The sequence below is a fragment of the Cibotium barometz genome, chromosome 18, assembly GCF_041138505.1.
Source record: "Cibotium barometz isolate CiBa-2024 chromosome 18, ASM4113850v1, whole genome shotgun sequence".
Classification (NCBI taxonomy): domain Eukaryota; kingdom Viridiplantae; phylum Streptophyta; class Polypodiopsida; order Cyatheales; family Cibotiaceae; genus Cibotium; species Cibotium barometz.
The window spans coordinates 9,337,311-9,352,310 of record NC_141063.1 but is presented as its reverse complement, the minus strand read 5'-3'; the positions used below and the strand labels follow the sequence as shown (position 1 = coordinate 9,352,310).

At 36.7% G+C, this 15,000-nt stretch overlaps 2 long non-coding RNA genes across 2 annotated transcripts in view; both read right to left on the bottom strand.

Moving 5' to 3' along the window:
* The window catches only part of LOC147628894 (uncharacterized), a 62,215-nt gene that overhangs the window by 13,747 nt on the left and 33,468 nt on the right, over window positions 1-15,000 (bottom strand). The window lies entirely within an intron of this gene.
* Window positions 4,428-7,894, bottom strand: LOC147628895 (uncharacterized). The gene is made up of 4 exons (XR_015267988.1): window positions 7,825-7,894; window positions 5,044-5,116; window positions 4,894-4,931; window positions 4,428-4,759 (listed from the first exon to the last, which is right to left on the bottom strand). It is a non-coding gene; the product is annotated as an uncharacterized LOC147628895 (long non-coding RNA).

Here is a 15,000-nt window from a genome sequence, read left to right as displayed (position 1 = left end):
TGCATGTCACATTTGAAGATATGGTAGACATCGAGTTTTGGAGATCACACTCTGCATTCAAAAGAACCTTGAAAAAGCTTCAATCATGTCATAACTTCTATCGTCATGAGTTTGGTGACCAGGTCTTTAGGCCTCAATGACAAATTCTGAGGACAGAACCAACATTAGGTAGGGGGGATGTAGATCCCAGTTTAGGATTAACAATTATGCTCCTCCATTTAAGGACATTAATAAGTGTCATGCAAAGGCACTATAAAGGTTGTAACATTATGAGAGATTGGCCAGCCAAGGCCTTAGTAAGTTTTCAGCGCCCAAGTGTGAATAAGGGCTAATTGTATATAAGGTATTTTCTCATAAGACAATCCCCCTTTGTGCTATGAGAGTTATTGCTTTGTCTTGAGAGAGAGAGTGTGAGAGAGTACTCTCTAGCACATGTTCCTTCTCTATACTTGTATGCTTGCATGCTTGTGTGGTGAAGTGAGAGAGAGATTGCCTTGTGTGGTAGTGTGAGCAGCTCTATGGTGACATCATGGTGAAGGAGGTGAAGCTTGGAGGATTGGAGCTTCTCAAGTGAGCTTGGAGACCTCAAGAGACAGGACCTCAAAGCAACTGTAAGTTCCCTACAGTTGTGTTTTATTGTTTCTTCAAAAGGTGAATGCATAGAGTTCCTTTTTGGGGGTGTGGTATCCCATAACAAGTATCCATACCAAATCTGGTACCTCCTCTAAGAGAATGGCACTCAGGAAGTTGTAGTTCTGTGCCTCCCATGTCTCTTCAATGGATAGGCACAAGTGACCAAGTGCCTGGGCCACTCTCTACTTTTTGTGCAGCAAGGGTAAACAGTGCCATATGTTAACCACTTCGTTGCTTAACATGGTTTCGCCTTTGCTGGATCTACGGTAAGGTGCTTTGCTATCTTACCCCTGTGAACGAGTACTTAACTTTGTAAAACGGAGTTAGTACATATAAAGCTACCTTACCATGTACTTAATGTCAAATAGGAAAATTCTATGAACTTAGTATACATAGTTACTTAAGACTAGTAATAGTGGCTGGACCATTTTTAACTTTGGCCAACCTAGTGTAAAAACAAAGCATGATAGCCCCTATCCTAGCCATTTCTCAAACAAAGAGTGAAGCATTACCAAGAAGTAGTTTAGACAGAACCTACAAGGGCATGCATAACAAAGGGTAGCAACTTAGCGCAAATGCTGGGCCCCACACACTATGATTCAGGTAGGAAATCCACCTGAACCATAACATTATGATTCAAGTGGGAAATCCACTTGAACCATAAGATTATGATTCAAGTGGGAAACTTGCCCTACAAGGGGATGCATAAAAAAGGCAACAACTTAGCACAAATTGGCTACGATGGGCCCCTCACACTATGATTTGGGTAGGAAAACCACCTTTACTCAAAATTTAAAAGTGTCACATTTTTTTTGCATTATCTCTTCATCTTATATGCATAGAATTTGACTCAAATTTGCATAAGATGATTAATTTATTTTCCTAGAAAGCACAAGCTAATTGCTCTTACCAGCAAAAGAAAGCACATGCTAGATTTTACATAAGATGATTAATTGATTTTTACAGAAAAAGCACAAGGTGATCGCTCTCACCAACAAAAGAAGAATATGGTTATTGTGTCGAAGACACAATGAGAAAGAAACATGGTAATGGCTTCTTGAAAGAGGGTCATAATTCAAGCTCTTATTAAGGTGAATTTAATATTATTTCATATCCTCTTTTATCTTTTATAACAAAATTATAGTTCTTTTCTTTCTTTTCTATTTTGTATAGGATAATGAGGAGGAGCATGATGATGATGATGATGAAGAGGAGCTTGAGGATGAAGACAAATAGGGCACTCTAGGATAGTTGTTTTTGTTTAGAACTCATGGTTGAGGATATGATTCCTCTTTTTGAATATAATATATATATATATCATAAATACACTTTTGGTATTGGATATTAAATATAATATATTTATATGCTCTCAAATGTTATGAGGATTTTTACCTTCTTAGTGTGTTCTTAATGATATATACCTAAATATAATATCTTTCTATGCTCTTAAATATTATGAAGATCTTTACGTTCTTAATGTGCTCTTAATTATGTATATTTAAATTTAATGTAAAAACTTTGATGAATAATACGAAAGATTAATCTTTCCCATTTTGCCCCAATTTTTTTCAATTTTTTTTCATTTCAAGGTTATGAATACAATTATAAACATAAATATAAGCGTAGTTATAAATATACTTATAAAACTACAATTATAACTATGGTTGGAATGTATCCCAATCATGAACCCACCCATAGCCACATTACCAACCATGTTTATAACCATGAAACATGAGTTTTCAATCTCTAGATCCTTTGATTTCTACACGAATAGAAATGTGGCTATACCCCTTTGTAGTAGTGCATAAAAGAACATTGCTTAAAGCATAAAGACTTTATCACATGGAAATGCTTAAAGCATGGGGATTCTATCATGGAAATTCTACCCTCTGGATACCAAAAATTAAGAAACCACCTTGGAAATACTAAGCTAGTAGGCAAGACATAAAAGAAGCAAGTAAAAGTGGTATATGCCATAACAAGGAGCGGGTACAATGGCAACTGTTAGAGGCCCAAGGGTTTTATCAAGGCTACACCAAAATTTGTGTGCCTAAGGCACATAACAAAGTGCATTAGCAACCTAGGAGACTACCTTATAGCACAAATCATATCAAGAAAAATAGGGCTTAATGTAGTAAGTGAAGTTTACACCAATTATGCCTAGTTCAATGGGTATCAAGGCAAGACAAGGACCCAAGGATGAGTCATAACACATGACTTAAATTGCCAAAGTGAAGCAACCAAAGGAAAATCAACCAACTTCAACCTTAATATAGCAATAGGAAAAAGCTTCTACATAAGGAGATATGGGTAATGGATAAATCTATAAGCTGAAACTACCTTGTATATAATATTTGCAGACCATCGGAATCCTACGCACATACTCTTGGGAGGCCACATGTAAAAAGGTGGTCATGTATATAATCACATTATCCAAACTAGAGTTACTATTTTTCTCTCTTGTGTTGTAAGACTCTCTTGTGTACTATGTGTGGACGTGTGCACATTGAGAGAGGGATTGCTTACATGCTTTTGTGGTAGAGTGCTTCTTTTACTCTTCTCTATCATAAGAGTATGTGTGTCTAATGATGTTGTGTGAACGGTGCCACCCACATTGCCCACCTTCCAAGCATTGCTCCATACTCAATGAATTAAAGATTGGCAATGAAGTGGATAGGCGAAAGTTGCACGACTAATGAATTAAAGTTGCACGACTAATGAATTAAAGATTGGCAATGAAGTGGATAGGCGAAAGTTGCACGACTAATGTGAAGCTAGCAAGTGCACTATTACTGGATGCTATAAACAAACACATAATGCTCACAAATTTGCTCTCGAAAAAAGATATAGTCACAGTCAGCTTGAAAACCAATGGCCTCAATGAGCCTTCCCTGTAGCACGAGATTGGCGATATCAACTTCAACGAAATACTTAAAGTTGTAGTAGGTGTCAAGTGTATGACGATCGAGAACATTGACTCGTCGACAATCGGAGTAGCAAACATGGCATCATGCAAGGTAGAGGAAATACTTGAAGATCCTAATGAAATAGCTATAGCAATATGTGTCAAAATTGACACAACACAAAGCACAATAACACTACGTCATACGAAGCATGCCAAAAGAAATGTCAATGGTATATGGTTCTACAAGTCCACATTTCCATTAACATTAGCATATGCCATAACAGGACACAAGGCACATGGAGCAACACTCTCAATAAAATTCATCCTCGTGATAAAAGAAGCATTCATACCAAGACTAGCGTATGTGATGTTCTCACATATCATAGAACGTTGACATTTGAAGATCCTATAGGTACCCATGCTCGAAATGTTCATCCCCATGCCATACCCTTTTTTCACTACTACGAGACTTGAACGACTCTAAATTCAAGTAGAATGCAAACACTGTATATCCTTTTTCTTTGTTTAAAATCGAATACATGCAACATAAGAAATACAAACACAATACTCACTATACCACGTGCACATAATTCGATTCTGCACTGTAATAATGAAGTGCACCCCATTACTTTTTGTTCATTTATTGTCAAACTTACATTCCTATACATCAACTAGGTGCACACATGACACAACGAAGTCATCAACAGTAGCTATGGACAATGCTTTATCTTTGAATGTTCTGTGTTAGTACGAATTCAACTTCATGTTTGTTCGAGCACACTCGCACACTTGTATAAGCGGATAAGGCTACCCTAAGCATTCTAGTTTGAAAAGGAAAATAAAGAAATGCAAATTGCAAGTGGAATTTATCAATTTCAACTTTTTTTTAGTAGTGAATACTACCAAAGATGAAAAGTGTTTAGCAATTATAACTTGTGTTTAGCATTATATAACTTTTAGGTGGCTTGAGCTAAGGCAACGGTATTGAAAAGGGAAACACAAAATATGCTCATATACATCACTTTACCATTTCAAGGGCCCAATAATAAGTGTGATTAAAGGTTTCTGTGGAGGCTGATTTCGTGCGTTGAGGCTGGTTTGCTCGTGAGATGAAGCTAGGGCGTGTCAGGGTGGGGATGCCGAGCTCTGGGTTTGAGATGCACACTTCGGAGCGCATATGTAATCTTCGTGGTCTACGAGCAGCTCACGGTGATGCGATAACTGCGGCTCAAACACGATGCAGAGGCTGTGTTAATAAACCTGTCTCTGTGTGTGTGCGCGCGCGCGCGCGCGCGTGTTAGTGTGTGTGTGTGTGTGTGTGAGAGAGAGAGAGAGAGAGAGAGACAGAGAGAGACCTCTCTAATACCATCGCTCGAAGCATCCATCTTCTGTCCTGCGACAACCCGAACGCTTTCAGAATGATCAATCATTCCGTCTTAAACATGAAGTGAAATCATTAGACAGACTGGATTAACCTAATCGAGTAGGATTAAGAAGAGGATTACCAGAACAGGGGAGAGTGCGAGCTCCACGAGAGAGCACAAGAAGAGAGAGGAGGCAGCAGGCTGCCACCAGCATCTATACAGGATTAAGGAGAACCCCACCTCCTTCCACGTGGGCAAAGGAGGTGGGACTATTTCAAAATAACCACTCCTCCTACAAACGTGAGGAGCCAAATCTCACATCTTCCAATGCAATTTTGAATTTAAATCTAAGAAGATCTCATCTCACATCTTTCAATGAAATCTTTGTATACATGCTTACATACCTATAGATACACACACTTATATATATTATGTATGTATGTGTATCTATAGGTATGTAAGCATGTATATATAAATAGTGTGCATGTGCATGTGTGTGTGAGTGAGAGAGAGAGAGAGAGAGAGAGATTACATGTAAGATGCATTTATTTGAGAGTGAGCACACCTCACCACTCATCCCTACCATTAAAATTTAATCTAAAATTTAATTAATTAAAATTATATATATGTGTGTAAATCTATTTAAGTGTGTGTGTGTGTGTGTGAGAGAGAGAGAGAGAGAGAGAGTGTTTCTATGTGTGTGTGAGAGAGTGCGTGAAGACAGAGAGAGAGAGAGAGAGAGAGAGTGTGTGTGTGTGCATGAGAGAGAGAGAGAGAGGCTGAGAATTTCTATGTAGGAGATAGTTTGTGTGGGAGGAGATAGTGTGTTTTCATTAGTGTATGTGCGGTGTGTACATGTGTGTATGTGTATGTGTGTGTGTGTGTGTGTGTGAGAGAGAGAGAGAGAGAGAGAGAGAGAGAGACGACAGATAATTTCTATGCAGAAGATAGTTTCTGTGGGAGGAGAGAGTGTGTATTTAGATTAGTGTATGTGCGGTGTGTACGTGTGTGTGTGTGTGAGAGAGAGAGAGAGTGTGTGCATTTAGATTAGTGTATGTGCGGTGTGTACATGTGTGTGTGTGTGTGTGTGTGTGTGAGAGAGAGAGAGAGAGAGAGAGAGAGAGAGAGAGTATATGCATGCATGTGCGTACATTTGTATCTATGTGTAGAATGTGCGAGAGAGAGAAAGAGTGAGATGGGGCAGACCTGGAGAGAGAGAGAGAGAGAGAGAGAGAGAGAGAGAGAGATGTAATGAGGGAGGGTGAAAAGAGAGAGAAAGAGAGTGAGAGATAGAGAATAAAAAGTATCTTTATATATAAATAGTGTGCATGTGCATGTGTGTGTGTGTGTGTGAGAGAGAGAGAGAGAGAGAGAGAGAGAGAGATTACATGTAAGATGCATTTATTTGAGAGTGAGCACACCTCACCACTCATCCCTACCATTAAAATTTAATCTAAAATTTAATTAATTAAAATTATATATATGTGTGTAAATCTATTTGAGTGTGTATGTGTGTGTGTGTGTGTGTGTGTATGAGAGAGAGAGAGAGAGAGAGAGAGAGAGAGTTTCTATGTGAGAGAGTGTCCGTGAAGACAGAGAGAGAGTGTGTGTGTATGTGTGTGTGTGTGTGTGTGCATGAGAGAGAGGGAGAGAGAGGCTGAGAATTTCTATGTAGGAGATAGTTTGTGTGTGAGGAGATAGTGTGTGTTTTCATTAGTGTATGTGTGGTGTGTACATGTGTGTGTGTGTGTGAGAGAGAGAGAGAGAGAGACGACAGATAATTTCTACGTAGGAGATAGTTTGTGTGGGAGGAGAGAGTGTGCGTTTAGATTAGTGTATGTGTGGTGTATACATGTGTGTGTGTGTGTGTGTGTGAGAGAGAGAGAGAGAGAGAGAGAGAGAGAGTATATGCATGCATGTGCGTACATCTGCATCTATGTGTAGAATGTGCGAGAGAGAGAGAGAGTGAGATGGGACAGACCTGGAGAGAGAGAGAGAGAGAGAGAGAGAGAGAGAGAGAGAGAGAGGGAGGGTGAAAAGAGAGAGAAAGAGAGTGAGAGATAGAGAATAAAAAGTATCTTTTAATAAAATATAAATTAAATAGAAAACATATATGTATATGTGTGTATACATGTGTGTGTGTGTGTGTGTGTGTTTTTATTTACATTTATATATACATACATACATATGTATATATATACATGTGTGTGTGTGTGTGTGTGTGTGTTTTTATTTACATTTATATATACATACATACATATGTATATATATATATATATATATGTTTGTGTGTGTGTGTGTGTGTTTAGATGTGTGTATGATATATCTATCTATATATTTAAAAGTGACCACAACTTATCACCCATCTCCGCACATTAAAATTTAATCAAAATTAATTAAATTATGTCGATGTTTGTATTTATATTTTTAAATACATGTATATATGTATAAGTATATGTGTCTATGTATAGGTTTATGTATCTAAAACATAATATTGTATATACTATATATTTACATATGTGTATGTGTGCGTGAGAGAGAGAGAGAGAGAGAGAGAGAGAGAGAGAGAGAGATTGAAAGAGAGAGAGAGAGAGAGAGAGAGCGCTTCTATGTGTGGGAGAGTGTAAGAAGAGAGAGGGAGTGTGCGCATGTGTGTGTGTGTGTGTGTGAGAGAGAGAGAGAGAGAGAGAGAGAGAGAGAGAGACCAAGTGTGTATATGTGTGTGCATGTGAGAGAGAGAGAGAGAGAGAGAGAGTTTCAACATTTGAGAGTGTGTGTACGTGACAAAGAGAGGGAGAGGGCATGTGTGTGTGTGTGTGTGTGAGAGAGAGAGAGAGAGAGAGAGAGAGATGGTTGTAGAGAGGGAATAGTTCTTTTATTGAACCTTGGTCGACCGCAGCAACGCGCGGGTGCAATACTAGTGCATATTATGGGCTGCTTCATGATATGCTGCAGGTCTCTTAGGACGTGGTGGCGAGGCAAAGGCAACAAGCCAGAGATGCGCAATGTTGTCTATCTCACCGCAGTGTGAACATTTTGAAATCGTAGTTTTTCCATAGGGTCACGGGTCACACACGTCGTTGAAAAACCGAGCGCTCACAGCTCTCTTTCACACGTGTACTATGTAGACAACATAAAAATTCACTTGAGTTTAGGCTTTCATGTCTTTGGTTGTATTAATCATGTGTCATGAAGTAGCCTTTCAAGACCTTCTAAAAGACTATGGCATGCACATTGAAATGTTGGCACTAGCATAGGTGGTCATTTGCAAGAAAACAAACAAGGCGACAAATTGGATTCTCTACACTACATGCTTGTAAACTCTACAGAACATAATTTGCTCACGGTTCAAAGACTTCCAATGGAGAAATCCATGGTGTTGCCACATGAGCACATATAATGATATGGTATCTAGGACTTTAAAACACTAAATCTGAAGATAAATCACTCTACAATAGATCTACCCCACTATCAATATTTTCTACCAATGTTTTTAGTGAGATAGTTTCTTTCAAACATGTGAGCTTACGTGATCTTATGGGCCTTGGTATATGCATCAGTAGTTTCATCGATTCGTATGTCAATATATGTGTCGAAATGTGCATCAGTAGTTTCATCGATTCGTATGTCAATATATGTGTCGAAATGTGCATCTTTTGGATAAAATTTATATTGATGGCAAAGAAACATAAACCTAAGAACAGTTCTCCTCTTTTCAATATTCAACTTTTGAAAAGCACATCTTCTCCCAATTCTCTCGTGCAGGCCCTCTCATCATTCTCTCCCTCATCCTCTCTTGCAAGTAGGTAAAGATTTCCTATGTGTAAGGGTGTTTTCTTGTGTTAGGGTTAGGGTTTTTTGAGTTTTACAATATGTTCTTTTATTTTGAGTTTGGGTTTTTTTTTCGCAGGCTCCCTCTTCTCTGATGCAAGCCCTGTCAACCCTAAACCCTTAGTCATTCCCTCAAGAGTTTCTTGAGTGTAAGGACGGGGCTTTTGATATTTTGATATTAAATGTAAATACTCTTAAATGTTATGAGGATCTTTACCTTCTTAATGTGCTCTTAATGATGCATACTTAAATATAATATCTTTCTATGCTCTTAAATATTATGAGGATCTTTACATTCTTAATGTGCTCTTAATTATGTATACTTAAATTTAATGTAAATCTTTGAGGCAGAATGGGGAAGATTAATCTCCCCCATTTTGCCCTAAATTTTTGTGGTTTTTTTTTGTTTCACGGCTTATGAATGCAGTTATGAACGTAATTATAAGTGCAGTTATAAATATACTTATAACTACGATTATAATCGCAGTTGGAACGCGTCCCAATTGTGAACCCATAGCCGCATTACCAACCACATTTATAGCCATGAAACACAAGTTTTCAATCTCTAGATCCTTTCATTTCTACACGGATAGAAATGCGACTACACCCCTTTGTTGAAGGAGTGCGATTGAGACTACATATTTTATCATGGCTTGAATCAATTATGGCATGATATAGACCAAATTTACACAAATTGGGTGAGGAAGCACGTGCACATGCACAAATGTACACACACACATACACGCACACACGCACGTGTACATGTGTGCATACACACACATGTGCATGTACATGTGTGCATACACACTGGTCAAAGAGAGCAAGGTGAGAGAAGGTTAAAGAGAAAGTGAGTAGTTTGCTCGGAGACAAGCGAAAGCTAGGAAATGTGAAGGAAGAAGCTAACTATTGACAGTAAGGGATTACCTTCATCTCATGAAAGAATGGGTTTGATATAACACGCTTAATATAAAGGATATTGCAACTCACTTGAATATGATGAGAATCATCAATGAGCTTATTGTTGTTGTTGCTAGTCTAATTAGCATGAGAAAGAATCAACTGCTAACTTTAATATCAATGAATGATATGATCTTGAAAATAAGAGCCAGTTTAATTAGCAAGAAAGAGCCATGTGTTAATTTGGATCTCATTGAAGGTACCTTGGATTCCTCCCTCCATACCATTGAAAAAGGTATCTTTGAAGTGAAGGCCAATGCAAGAGACACTCAGTCCACACACTTACGTGGGAGGAGAAGATTTTTGATAATTAGCAAATGGTAGATCACTTTGTGTGTAAGAGTATGAAAGAGCCATCCATATTCTCTCTCTCTCTCTCTCTCTCTCTCTCTCTCTCTCTCTACACACACACACACACACACACACACACACACATATATATACATACACACACACATACACACACACACATATACATATATACACACACACACACATTTATATATACATACATACATGCATATATATATATACACATATATAGAAATATATACATATATATTAGTATACATGTATGTGTATTTTATATATATACATATATAAATACACATAGATACACACACACATATACATATCCTCACATATTTAAAATATATATTTTATATAATAAGTAAATATATAATATTTACTTAATATATAAAATATATATTTTATATAATAAGTAAATATATAATATTTAAGAAAAATTAATATATTTATATTTTTATAATAATTAAATATATATAATATTACAAAAAATAATATATTTATTACATAATTAATTATCTAGCTTTATAGATCTGTATTGTTTTTATATAAGTAATATAAAGTTTTTAAATATAAACAAGTAAAAATTATTTGACATACTTTCGATTTTATATGTTCTAAAAACGATAAATTGATGAATATTAAAAAAGCAAGGGAAACAACCAAAAACAATTTCGAACCATTTTTCCACCATGTTACATTGTCACACACTAACTATTTGCTATGCTCTACTTTCATAAATGAAAGTGCTCATTTAAATGATGTTATCCCATATGTGTGAATAAAAATAGCACCAAAGTCCTATATAAGCAAGGGAGGGTGGGCTTATAACTTAGTGTATGAATAAAAATAGCACTAGTGTCCTATAAGAAAGGGAGGGTGGGCTGATAACTTAGTGTATGAATAAAAATAACACTAGAGTCCTATAAGAAAGGGAGGGTAGACTCATAACTTAGTGGCAGATCTAGGCTAGGCTCCCTAGGGTGGATCTAGGACTGCCAAGCTTTATAGGCTAGTACTATGCGTGGTTTGGGTTGTGCACCATGGTGGTATGACTAGGAGGTGGCCTTATGATCTTAGGGCCTTGTGCTAGTGGTGCATGCATCCATAAGTTTCAAGCTTGGGGGTGGCTTAGCGAAGTGAGGAGCATATTTGGGAGGTAAGTCCATCTAATGATTTCCTCCTGTAAATCATGTGTATGCATGTGTGAGTGTTGTAGATGAAGAGAGACGATAGAGCATGGATGGTTAATAATTGTGATTATGAAGGTAATCAAGTTAATATCTCTTCAATGTTTCTAGCCTTTACTCATGGAACATTACTTGCTTGATAATTTCACTCAAAGTTATAGAAGCTCTCCAATCAACTACAATAGCTACAATACATCAAGTTTAATTATATCCCAAGTTTTATAATCTTAAGACCGTAAATTTGACATGTGGCTTAAATCGTTAATGAATTTCGTTCCTTAGATGGGTTTATCTATTCATAGAGTTTACCCATGGTTGGTATATTTTATTTGGCCACTTAAACCATAGTTAAGAACAATTTGACGTAGGAGTACCCATGTCTCCTAGGAACAAGTTGACCTAGGAAGCTCTTGGATGTCAATTATATGGGGAAAAGAGAAGTAGCCTCACAAAGACCTCATGTGGACCCAAGATAGATTCGAGCAACAAGGCACCCCCCATGACGAAAGGAATCACAAGGAGGTGAAGGGAACCCTTGTCCAATATGTGTGAAAGAGGACAACTGTAGAATTTGAGAATCAAACAAACACCAAGGTGGAAGATGAAACAATGAGAAAGCCTCAATAAGACTAGTTCATTAGCATCAAGTAAACAGTAAGGTGGAAGATGAAACAATGAGAAAGCCCCAATAAGACTAGTTCATTAGCATCTAGAAAAGCCACAATAGTAGCCAAACCTAAACTTTAGGTTCCCTTTTTTAAGTTTTTTTTTTTTGGTGTTGGTATCCTAGCACAAAAATGGTACCTTTCAATTTCAAAGGCACATAGTGCGAGCTTGTTAATGAAGCTTGTGGTGCACATAATGAAATGACAACTTGGTGGCATGGTGACTTGATGGCTACTCATCATCAATAAAGGCTTATTGATTTTAAATGTCATTTCTTTGCAATAGCGTTTGGTAAATAAAGTTGGAGGAAAAAGTTTTCCAAGAAAATTTGGTGCTCACAACAATGAAATGATGACATGGTGGTATGGTAACTTGACAGTTACCCTATAAAGCACTTTAGTTCCAAATGTCTTATCTTTCCAATCGTGTTATTTCATATGTATTGTGAGTATTAGAGGAATAAAAGTTGTAATAATATAGTAACTGTTATAAAGGCTATAATGATGGTTATTTAAATAAAAGGATTAACTTGAAAAAGTAAAAATGAGTCATACATTGGAAAAGGGCCAAATGCATGCGTGCCTCAATCATGAGTTATTTAAATAAGAGGATTGACTTGGAAAAGTACAAATGAGGCATACATTAGAACAGGGCCAAATGCATGCGTACCTCAATCATGTTATTGTAGTTATGTCATTGACTTGGAAAAGAGGCATACATTAGAACAGGGCCAAATGCATGCGTACCTCAATCATGTTATTGTAGTTATGTCATTGACCATGAGGATATTTGTGAGACTCATGTAACAAAGTTTGCAAAGTTGTATTATTGAGAAGAATCCTTCTAAAAGTCCTATACGAGCGAAGAGACTTTTGCTATTCAAAATGTTGGGCTTCTATGTGGATGTAACTCTTGTCTCATTCCATGCCATAAAAGTGAAGGATTTTAAATCATTGGGGTAGCCCTTGTCTTGTCATTACAACCTTTCAAAAAAATTACATACGACTTAGAAAAATTGGTGAGTCACAACTATAGATATACTTCATTCCATAAGGGGCTGTATAATGGCAATGGCATTAGTTTACCTTAATTTCAAATAGGAGACAAAAAATTTGTAAATAATTTAATGTGTTAATTTGAAAATCAAGTGATGAGTCCATATTTTCTTCTATTTTCATTATCTTTTATTCTTTTGCATTGTTCATTTTAGAACAACCTCTTTAGGGCCTATACATGTTACAAAAGAGTTTTGTTGCCTACATAGTGTGTTAGCTAGACCATGTTTCCTCCCCTAGACTAGAGGAGATCATTAGGGGGAACATTGGCATAGTTTCCTGGGAGTCCCCCTCATATGAAGAATGTGTTGTACAATCTTTATTGGGGCAATCTCTATAGTAGTGGCCACTGTGCAATAATGCCCACACTTGTGCTTTAATGGGTCATTCTTGTAACAATGAGTCACATCATGTGCCTTATTATTACAATGGGAAAATTATTTTGTGTAGTTGCAAGAGCTTGTGATGACATCCAATGCCCCATGCTAAATAATGCATGTGTTAACTCTTCCTCAATAAAGGGCATATCATATCTCAAAGCTGATTCATTACTAATGTAGAAGCCCCTTTCTCCTCTTGAATGGACCCATGGATCTAAGCATAGCCTTTATACCTTAGCTCTATGCATAGGCTCTTGGTCTTACATATATGCTATGCTTAGGTTCTATGTACAAGCTCTATGCGTAGACTCTATATGCATATATGCTACACACATGCATGAGCTCTATGCATAAGCTCTATATATAGGTTCTAAGCATTGCCTCTATATGTATGAGCTCTATGCATAAGCTCTATATATAGGTTCTAAGCATTGCCTCTATATGTAGACTCATGTGTATCTTGCATATGCTCTATATATGGATAGGCTCTTGGAATGGGACTATTCATAGGTGACACATACGCTATACACATATCCATATGCTTTATCTATGTATGGGCTCTATGCATAGCATCTATACATAGGCTACACATATGCATATGCTCTATCTATGCAAGGGCTCTATATGCATCGATCCATGGGATTTAAGTATAGCCTCTTACAACTTTATCAATTTATTGGGCTAGTAATGGAGCACCCAATTTCTAGGATCAAGCTAACCTAAAGGCATTTGTCCACTTGTTGTAAAACTTATGTATATCCGCAAATCTCTTTTTATGCTTTGTGGCATCTATAAAATATGACATTTATCTTGGATTTACATGATAATTCTAACCTTTATCACCAAAATGGACATAAATTTTGGCACTTAATCTCAAAACTTTTTACATTACCAAAAAACTATATTTAAGCTCTAAAAAGTTTACACAGTCAATTTTGCATTTCAAGCACGCAAAAAAAACAATTAATTTAATTTTCATGTTCTTGTCTTTGCATTCAAGATTGTTTATATTAGAGTGAAAATAAGGCCTTTATTTTGTTTTAATATCCTTGTACCTATGATCTTTTCTTGTTTATTCTCCTTTGAATTGGGTATCATTCTCCTTTAAAAAAATTAGATCCAACTTAATAATGCATTTATCAATCATTACAACATTCTCCCTATGTTTTTGTGCACGCTATCTTAAGTAGGAAATCCTTCCTCAACAAAAGATTTCCCTTTTATCTAGGGGCCAAAGACTAGCTAAGATATAATCTTCTACCAATCTCTTTATTTTTCTCATGATAATTTATAAGTTCAATTTTTGATGTCGCTACATTTTATTACATGCCCTTCATTATATTTCTGTATTCACTTTGAAGAACCTTTTCTTGAGAATATCAATGACTTTAAGAGGCAAGTCATGATGTGAACGTCATCTCTAGCTTGAATATGATGAGAATCATCAACAAGTTTTACTGTTGTTACGTTCGATATTGCAAAGGCTTTCCTTGAATGCATTGTGATGAAGAACACTACTATCACTATTCTTTCCTCTTAAATGACTTTAAGAGGTAAGTCACAAAGGATTGTGTGATAGATTAATTGATGCATAGATTGATAGATATCAATCTATCTATCTATTTATCACACAAGCTATCTATTCCATATGGAATGAGGTAAGAGTTGCATCCACATGAAAGCCCAACATCATGAATAGAAGAAGTCTCTTCA